The sequence below is a fragment of the Topomyia yanbarensis genome, chromosome 1 (assembly GCF_030247195.1).
Source record: "Topomyia yanbarensis strain Yona2022 chromosome 1, ASM3024719v1, whole genome shotgun sequence".
In the NCBI taxonomy this organism is placed as follows: Eukaryota; Metazoa; Arthropoda; class Insecta; order Diptera; family Culicidae; genus Topomyia; species Topomyia yanbarensis.
The window spans coordinates 157,828,543-157,839,836 of NC_080670.1; positions in this window are offsets into that span (position 1 = coordinate 157,828,543).

Here is an 11,294-nt window from a genome sequence, read left to right on the forward strand (position 1 = left end):
TTGTTTTCTACTTTCTATACTATTGAAAATAGTGATCTTCATTTGCAGTCAAAGTGTCCTTCACTTCGTAACCGCCGACTTTCCTTCACGTTCAGTAATTATTGCTTTTGAATTGTAAGTGTGTTAGTTGTCTGCCGTTTGCCCGAACTTCCTGCCAGGTGGGTTTTCGGTGATTTTTATTATTTCCTCGTTTCACTCGAAACGTCTACATCGAATAGAATGCTACACTGCTACTGTGTGACAAGAGTACAACACCATTAGTTAGTTAATTTTCTTTTTCTGTGTTTTGCAAAACTTAGATTTGGAAATGTGCGCTTCATTTTTGGAAGAAATAAATCAACGCGGCTTTCCGGAGCTTCAATCATCATTTCTTTTAAGTAGAATACTTCCAATTTTTTATATATCGAGAATAACTGCCGTTGCACTGATCAACATATCTTCATTTTTGCGATATTTGATGGAAATAAACAATACAACAATTTGTTGGTTGAATACTGCAAAAATGTAATTATTCCGTTCAGTACAATGTTCGCAATTAACGTTCAATTTCTCTCATTACCTTACTGAACAAAAATTTGAAAAAGCCACAAAAACATTGCGATGTGTCGACTCCACTCAAATATGATCAAAATAACAGGTACTCGTTGTGATTTCGATTTCGGGAAAGATCGGATGAATACAATCGATTTTTCGAGGTATAAAGTTCGGTTGTGAAAAAAGACGCACCGTTTGCAATGGGAATATCGGAGGAAGCAATAAAAGCGATGTTGTCAAACATTGATCCGAAAAGATCTGATGATCGACCGGCGACCAAGCCTTCTTTTGCATTGTTAGCTCCGCCCATTTGTGTCTAAGAACGATGGCTACGCTTAAAATAAATTCTCTGTTTCGTACTCGGTAACATGAATCGAGCCTATTAGGCCGTTACATATATACCGACTCGAAATAATTTCTGCCGAATATCAAATCACCAATATATCAGCTCTTTCATGAGCTACCATTACAATAGATACAAATTTAATTTAATATTTTCTGGGTTAGAATAGGAATGTGAATGTTTTGTGGATAACTTCGAACACTGATAGTGTGCACAGATCCTTTCCTGGGACAGGGCTTGCCGATAGATGTTTTATTTTTCATTTTTTTCTGTGCATTCTATCGTTTCTCTCTTTCTGCCTTACATAGTTTAAATGGACTGGCTGCATTTGACAGTACTCCCTGACTGTATGTGACGTTCGATTTTTTGCTATTTGCATGTCTCGTCTCAGATCCTATCATATATGATTCGTTGATTGAATTCAAAAGGCAACACAAAATATTCCGTTTGAAGGTACCGATGGCAACCAAATATAAGGGTAGCGTACCTTCCAAAAGGTAATATACGTTTTAGGATTGGTGTTTAATGCAATGAAGAATGGTTTGGGGCCTGTTCAATTAAAAGGAAGCAAGGAGTACAAATAATAATTTGGGTCAAAGATGTGGCCGACATAGTTGGGATAAGCTCGTATGGCGGCGCTAATGCTTTAACGGAAATTTTGTTCAAATGTTTTCACAAATATTATAAAATTATTTGTTTGAACACGGATGCCTGTTCTGTGCGAGTATAATATGGATAAATCTAGACAATCATGTTCAAAGGTCTCCAATGCAAATGAGATCCTCTCTTTATTTATTTTGCAGCGTTTCCTAATAAACAAAAATTTTACACGAGCTGGTGAAACCATTGCACATATCGTTTGGATGACACCCTGAATATATCATTAGGCTCTTACATATCTAGAGAAAATTTTCAATAGGACGTAAGTAACATTGAGAGCCTCTCTTTGTTTGCTTTCTCTTTCGTTTATTACGACGTCATTACAACACTTTGTACTAATTTTCCAGTACATATCGAAAGCCGACGGTTTTTACTAGAATATTATGCAAAGAGTAGAGTAGTAAATGTTGAAATGCCCGAGTAATGAACAGAAGAGAAAGACCCCAAAGAGAATCGTTCATTGTTACTTACGTCCTATTTTAAATTTTCTCTAGATATAGTCAATATAGGGCTCATAAGAGACAAAATCGAAGACAGTAAGCCCATGAATATAGATCCCGTGCATTCTTTTTCTACCATTCGTTACTTGGATTTTGAACGAGCAACATATGGATTGGGTGGGCAAGTTTCCTCGCTATGCGCAAAGTTTATCGATCGCTCTTCACTCTGTTGTGACAGCTTAAACTTTGCACACATGGACACTTTGTTTGATTGATCTAGTGGTTTAATAGGCAATCTGTAATATGCAATACATAGCAAAATTGCAACTGGCTGACGACCTACACTAATCATGTCAGAATCGCATTCATTACCCTCAGATGAACCTGAACATAGAGAACAGAAGTCTGCAGCATTCAACGATCTTCGAATCCAATAAATTACTTATCAAAACCAACGCCGACATCAAAGGCTCTTTTCAGATCCACCATAATTATCATAAAGAAAAATAGGAAAAATTCTTATTCAAATATGGTTCCATTGATTTTCATTAGATTTGAATTAAGAGACCCAAGAGAGTCACAACATTCCGGTTATGTCATAGACATTACCCTTCAATCCTTTTTGTACGTACTTCAAAATATAATACAACATTGGTGTAACTATTTTCGAGAGAATACTGCAAAAATGTAATTATTCCATTCAGTACAATGTTCGCAATTAACGTTCAATTTCTCTCATTACCTTACTGAACAAAAATTTGAAAAAGCCACAAAAACATTGCAATGTGTCGACTCCACTCAAATATGATCAAAATAACAGGTACTCGTTGTGATTTCGATTTCGGGAAAGATCGGATGAATACAATCGATTTTTCGAGGTATAAAGTTCGGTTGTGAAAAAAGACGCACCGTTTGCAATGGGAATATCGGAGGAAGCAATAAAAGCGATGTTGTCAAACATTGATCCGAAAAGATCGAATGCAAAAAAAAAAGATTTTTAAGGTGAAAAAATCAATATTGAAAAAATCGCATCGACATCGCCCATTCCCATTATGATTATCACGAGTCGTGATCTAAACACGTGTATCTGTCGATACAATTAATTAACAGCTGTTTTAGTCTTTTTTGAGATTACGTCCTAAAAGCATTCCGCTAAACAACCCAAATCCAATTGAAAAAACAATATCTCGACAAACATATAATTAAACGGTAACTCGTCAATCACAGATGTTGGTAGTAAACAAAAGGTAAAAGTTTTCTCTACCTTTTTCCTTTTTTATTTCGACTAATATGTAGTTACATTTTCTGTTCTTACTTTTTAACGACATTCAATCAGCTGGACATTACTGAGTACGGAAAAGTTTGAAAATTTAGAGCCATAGAGAGCAAGGATGTGAAATATTCAGATCGGAAAACTAGAAGTGACAGGGCCATTGGAAACAGGCTTAAAATCTTACAGACTGTTCTTTTGCCTTCTACTAGCAGGAGTCGAGCTTAAGCAGCATTACTACGAATCGCTCAAGTCAACCAGCATGTCTCACACGGCAAAGACAGACTTGTCTCTCTTTACCACGAGAACCGACCGTTTTCTCTATCATTAAGTCCTGTGACCTGTCTTCGGCCAGTAACGGTTTATCCGGAATTTCCCTTCACAGAGAATTTTGACAATTGACTTTTACGCCGGAATCATATGTTTGTCGAGATATGTTCAATATAAATATATTCGCTGGTGGTTGAGTGGTAAGAGAGATCGCTTCCCACTTGAGATTTTCTCAGGCAAAACATCAGTGGTCAAGTCACCCTTTAAAAGGGAAATAAAGCTGTTGGTCCCGCTTTATGTGTTGATGGGAGGGTCCAGATGGGGTGTCACCTCTCTGACACCAGGAATAGGCACTAAACTGGCTCGAGTTTATGTGGAAATAAAAATTCAAAATGATCCTGATTAGCGAGCACAGCACTTTTTGAGTCCCAAAAGACTGTGCAAATGATTGGAGCGATTGGTTGCTTCTCGGATTTGCGTATTGCATTTGTATGGAAATTAGTAAAGGGAATATGCCTTTTGCGTATCCGCTCATATAGATCGCTATTTCACTCAAATTGAAAAACCAATACAATAAAAAAGTAGTCCATGCTATCTTTTCCGAAAACTATTACTTGCTAGTATTTTTTGTAAAGAGGTTTTTACGATTTTAAGGGTGACATTAATCGCAGAAATTTATTAATTTTGTCAACACTGCAAACATTTCACCAACTCCTTCGTTTCAATCCCAAATATCTCAGACCCTATTCATCGCTGAAACTTGTAATCAATTTTTTCAGAATATTTTTGTCTGACTAATGGTTGTTGAGAAGGTCTTTGTTTCTCAACAACCATTGACTTGTCCCTCTTTACCATGAGAACCGACGTGGTATAAAGAGGGACAAGTCTGTCTGCCGTTAGACATGTTGGTATACTTGAGTGATTCGTAGTAACACTGCCTAAACTCGACTCCTGTCAGCAGAAGACAAAAGATCAGTGCATAGGATTTTAAGATTGTTTCTAAATTCATGAAAAATTAAAGGGTTGTGTACAAGGCACGACCATGTCCTGGTCTCATATGTTACACTATGCTATAGACACTCTCCATTAAAATATAATAATAATTTAAATTTTAAAACCTAATACAAGACCACGATCGCTGCTACTCTTTTAAATCAATCGATTGTTTTAATTAATCATTTATCTCTTGACATTAACTGATTACAATTAGCAACCATTTGCAAAATAACCTGTTTGCTATTGATCGATCATTCAAAATAGGTTGGTCTGATCCGAACATATATTTCAAACTTTATTATTGAGGGATGTGATGTGGAAGCCCACGCTCGCGAGAGGAGATATTAAGTTCTTCTACGAAATAAAAAAATTTCATTTCCCAATTTTTTTAAAATGTACCAATGAACAATTTTAGATTGATTATTTCTTAATCGATTAACGATTAAACAAAGAAAATTATTTAATAAATTACAGTGTTGCTACTGCGGAAATGTTAAATTTTGGTAATTTTAGAATTAAACCGTATCCAGTATGGAACTAATACAATGAACATAGTTTGGTTTTCTATTTGTTGTTTCATTTAAAACTCGTTCAAAACTTTGTTACTACTTTTGGGTACTACCACGAATCGCTATAGATTAACTTCGCAACCTATTGAACAGGAAACTGAAACTGCTCTTACATAATCCAATCGGCTTGCCCACCAAAATCTCCAACAAAGTTCTGCCTTTCAACAGGCACAAACCCAGTCGAGTCAACCCGAGCTTTCGAAATACCTGTGTTTATGTAGGTGTTTTAGTGATAAAAAAAACACATCATGTATATCTGCAATATGAAACGTGTGTGTCAATAGGCTCATTACCCTACGTACCTACAAACCACCGAAAACTTTTGGGCATGAGAATTCATCCCGTACCGTTAAGCTAATGAACATACAAACAAACAAAAAATTGATTGGACCCAACGCAGACTCACAAGCAGCGCATCCTGCAGTGTTGAGCACAATCCAAACCAACCCTATCCAACCACTTTGCAAATCAATAAATAAAATAAAACAATAAAACAAAAAAAAATCATCGTGTGTACACGACTCGCACCTACCGCATTTGTATTCGCGACTACGAAGCTGAGTTTGACAGCTTGTGTGCGTGAAGTTCATGTAAACAAATGAATGATGAAAAATGAATAATTTTAAACGTGCCGTTTTCAACCGTTTTTTTCTTAAATTTACGAAATTGTTAGTACAAATCGAAATGAAAATCATCAAACTACCTAATTTGGTGAAAAAACGAGTAAAAAATGTCGTAGAACATGTTTATTTTGCGTCCTCAACATGACGAATTTTTGTGAAGCAAAAAACAAACAAGTTTTCAAAATGATAAAAAGTATTGAAAATTCACCTTTTCGCCCAAAATTTTATTTACAGATTGAAAAGCAATATGTATCCAACTTATGGTAAAAATTTCTCTCAATACAATTAGTTTGTTGTGGAGAAATGTGTTTTTTTCTTTCGCCATATTTATACCGCCAGGAGCTATCAATGTATATGGAACAAAATGAAAAGTATACTGATGAGCAGGATATGTGCTGTTTTTAACCACGCAGACGGATATATTTAACCACGGAGAGGATATCACAGTAATGACGAATAAGATTTTAGAACTATATACTTGCATATAGTTTGCTTGAAAGAAACACGGGTGGGTTTTGAGCAGTTGAACGCTATCTAGGTAGTTTTTGGCTGGGCAGATGTTTCCGCTTGTCATCAGGAGCAATACACACCGGTCAAAATTCGGTCGATTCCGAATTTTCATACTTCTGTTCAGAACCACGAGTGTCTTTAATAGTTATACTTTCAGTGAAATTCGACCAGTTTATAAAAACTTTTCTTCACGTTCTCTAGCAAAAAACTACCAAACTATATCCGTTATGCTTTATTGGGCTGATGCTCTATTGGCTCATACCATTAAAATGACGTTTCAATATATTTGTATATTAAAAATCACAATTTGCAATTAACCAAGAGGAAAACCTATGCTAAAACGTGAAATTCTTATTCCATATTTTCTGCGAAAAAGCTTCAACAAAGGTTTGGTGGTTTAGTAGAAAGGTTTAGCGGAAGTCTATTTAACCCCTTTCACTTATTCACTTAACTCAATATTCTTAAAAATATGAAAATGGTCCATTTGAAAACTGACGAAAAATTAATACCATTTGTTTACATTTGCATCACTCACATGCACAACTTTTGTAGATGGCGACACCGTACCTTCGATGACGCGAATACTCGTGCCCGTGTGCAAAGATTCAAATCACACAGCAGGCTGAAGAGCACCCCGATGAACTATGCAGACAGCGAGGGCTCATTATTGGCTCGAATCAAAACTCGTCGAAATGTCAATTGACGATAGGTTCATCCGGAGTGTTCATTTATGTTTACATTTTGCTAGCTTTGCCAATTTTATTTAGTTTCCACCACCCAATGTGGTTACGCCACAGCGCTTTTGCTCGTGCTGGATAGGGATAGCCACTATATTTGAGTAAGCCGGCAAACGAGTGGATCACAGGACTTTGCGACGCTTCGGTTCCTAGGCCTCGGTTATGCGGCTAAGGGTATCGGATAGTTACTGGAACCCACTAAAGTTTAACCGGAAATGACCTGGAATTCTGGTTGGTTCTAATTAGTATTCCGGCTCTAGTGATACAACCGATTTTAACTAGAATCGGTTTTGTCACTGGAGCCGGAATACGAATTAGAACCAGCCAGCATACCGGCTGAGCTTAACTGGGAAGTTTCCTAAAATTTAATCTGGGAAAAAAAATCTGGCAACGCTCCAGCACCTCGTTGCACTCTAACGATTTCGCCACCTGGGAGCTTGTTTGACGCTGTAGAATGACTTTGTTTACTTTCGACAAGTTTTGATTCGAGCCAACAACATCCAGCCGACAGCTAGGGACGTTAAGATATTAAAATAAATCGATACTTAGAATCAATACTGGCATCAAAAGCAAGTACTGATGCTTTCGATATAGTCGTAGTCGTAGTATCGATGCTTGAAAATATCGCCATTCGATTCCACACATTTACAGTAGCTTAATTCCCTAAATTAGGCAACCTACAAGCCGTTTGTTTGACAATTAAGCAGTGAGTTTTGCCAGTCAATGTTTTGCTCTGCTCCTGCGAACAGAAAACCCCGTTCGACAAACATCTTTCATAGGTCCGATTCGTTGGATGTTGAATCCAGTCAACGATTCTGTCAGACGTCGAAGGTCAGAAAAGATAAACAATAAATAATTATCGGATTAGAAAGCCTCATGGACTGCCAAATAATGGGCAATGTTTGAAATCGATTGATCTATCATTTTTTCGATTTTTTTCATCAAATGCGAACGGGCTCCAATTATTTGAGCAACTCAAATACAACAACCGATTCCGCATCGGTTGAGGCTGAATCAGTAATTGCCTTTGACTAGGAAATCATTCTAAAATCGTTCAGAATTTCGAACCATATTAATGGTTGCTTCGATTCTTTTCGATATCGTGAACATTGTATCGATATCAGTAAAGTGCCGAAAGAATCAGAACGTCCATACAGACAGTGAGGAAATGTGTGCAAGTGATACTGGCACCCGAAAAATTCGTACACGGCATAACTGTGCGGGCTAATGGCAGCACTGCAAAAATCCTTAATCATGTTAATCATGAATTTTTTCACCAGTCAGTCTATATGAGTAAAGTTGGCGAAAAGTTGCTCCGACCCAATGCCGTGGTTGTTAGTCTTCTTGAAGTGAAATACGTTCTGGAGGTTAAAATGAAGCTTTGGCTTACGGAATTCTTCAGTATCACTATCTGAAGTATTGATATCATTTAACACGTTAGCCTATGCCGAACATTTCGTTCTACAGAGCAACTTAACACACGTGGTTGAAAATTAAGGTTCCTATGTATATAGAGAATGATTATATAGAGGTAAGGTTACATGATCTGTCCTCCTGAGAGAATTGCATGTCACAATATGGAGAAGTAGAATCTGTTAACCTGTAACTTGCAGAAACTTCTTCCGGGTATTCCTAATCGTATTCTTATGGTGGGAATGTGGATCAAAAGGTCTATTTCCTCATATCGGATTATGTAACCCGTCAGCACTGGGTGGAAATATACCATTTTTTAGGTAAACACTCCGTAGAGTGTATTTGTTTACATAATTTTAGTTGTAAATTTTTGTTCATTTTCGTGTTTGTGAACGGTTTTGTTCATGCAGATAGGTTATATAATTTTTATTTTATGTTTGTGAATAAGTAACACAGGGATTATATAGGCCATCGCTCTCCTTGTGCTGGAAAATGTGTGCTGATAATGATGCGCATCGGCGATGACAGATGTGATTAGACTGGTATGTGTTAGCGGTCATCGTAAACTGATAGAAAGTGACGAACCACTGTTATAGACAGACGTCGATTATTTCGGAAAAGTTTACCGCCACAATAGCTTGTGAGTGAAGTACGCGTGTGTGACGGAAGAGATCCCTGCCGACGAGCGTTGCTCTCCTCTACGGCTAAAAGTCATGGAGAGGGAAGCAGGTAGGACAACGGCCTTGCATGGGAAGAACACTGCGGTGTCTTTCGGGATTTTTTGCGGGGTGTAAAGAATCCGGTGATTCGTCACCAACGTCGCTAGGGAGGTTCCAACAAAGGAGCAAAGCTCACCTCCATAGCTTAAAGATAAAGATACCAGCAGGAGAACACGGCCGTCGGAGTCCCTGTCGGTCGAAAAAAAAACTTTCGCCTTCCTGCCATCGTCAAAAGCAACAAATCAGCTTCATCGATAGAGTGCAGCAAATAGGAGATTTGGTGGAATAAAAGTTGGTGACTTTAGATTAGTTTGTTTACCTTTTTGTTGTGTTACGAAAACCCGAAATTCTGATAGAAGCACCTAGGCCGCCCTGACAAGAAGGGTCCGCCGGGCAAACAAAAACCCGAGCAGTGGTCAAACCGCTACTTGCAACTATTCAATTCAAAGCTCATTAAACAAACTACGTTATGCATGCATCAGAGGTGGGAAAAAACCGGTTTAGTACCGGTGCGGTAAACCAAATTTCCACACGATTTTCTGTTTCCTTTACATCGTGTGCGGTCTTACCGCTGGTTGTGTTTCAACGAGACACGAAAACCAAACCGAGTTTCGTTTACACAGCACCGTGGTTTGGTTTTGATTTTCGTTTACCGGTGCACGAGTATGGAACGAAACACGAGAATAGCGAAACCAAACTTCGGCTGTGTTGCGGTTGTGTATTCGGGTTGATGTTTATCGGCTATGCTAGTGCTGCCAGCATTTTTATTAGAAATTTAGTGCAAATTTATTTCAGATATAATATCAGGTAAAAGTGGGTTAAAATATTCTCTTAGATCCGAAATGGTATATTTATCAAAACTTCAGGCAAAAGCGGGTCAAATATCATTTGGCGCAAAAATTGTTCGACAAAATTTTCAGAGCAAGAATGGTATAGAATATTAACCCATTTTTTGCGGTACGAAAATAATACATAGGTTCATAACAGGCGTTCAGAATATTTCTTATTCGGACTTGTGAACAGAAATCGTAAGATTTTGGATCCGTATTGGTCAGCAGACACCGAAAATTGACCATTACCGCCATTTTGGAATCCAAAATGGCGACTTCCGGTTCCCACAAAATAGTGAGAACCACAATCAATATGGGTGTCATTTGAAAGGATATTGTCAGCAGACACCGAAAATTGACCATTAGCGCCATTTTGAAATCCAAGATGGCGACTTCCAGTTACCACAAAATAGTGAGAACCACCATCAATATGGGTGTCATTTGAAAGGATATGGTCAGCAGACACCGGAAATTGACCATTACCGCCATTTTGGAATCCAAAATGGCGACTTCCGGTTCCCACAAAATAGTGAGAACCACAATCAATATGGGTGTCATTTGAAAGGATATGGTCAGCAGACGCCGAAAATTGACCATTACCGACATTTTGAAATCCAAGATGGCGACTTCCAGTTACCACAAAATAGTGAGAACCACAATCAATATGGGTGTCATTTGAAAGGATATTGTCAGCAGACACCGAAAATTGACCATTAGCGCCATTTTGAAATCCAAGATGGCGACTTCCAGTTACCACAAAATAGTGAGAACCACCATCAATATGGGTGTCATTTGAAAGGATATGGTCAGCAGACACCGAAAATTGACCATTACCGCCATTTTGGAATCCAAAATGGCGACTTCCGGTTCCCACAAAATAGTGAGAACCACAATCAATATGGGTGTCATTTGAAAGGATATGGTCAGCAGACGCCGAAAATTGACCATTACCGACATTTTGAAATCCAAGATGGCGACTTCCAGTTACCACAAAATAGTGAGAACCACAATCAATATGGGTGTCATTTGAAAGGATATTGTCAGCAGACACCGAAAATTGACCATCAGCGCCATTTTGAAATCCAAGATGGCGACTTCCAGTTACCACAAAATAGTGAGAACCACCATCAATATAGGTGCCATTTGAAAGGATATGGTCAGCAGACACCGAAAACTTACGAATGCCGCCATTTTGAAATCCAAGATGGCGACTTCCGGTTCCAACAAAATTTATTTATTTATTTATTTATTTTATTTTTCATCTGACCTACATGGTCTACATGAAATATAGAATGAGGAAAAGCCCATTTGGAGTCCATCAAACAACCTCCAAATGCGCGTAAAAACCTCATTATCTTTTCACATATACATATGAAACAA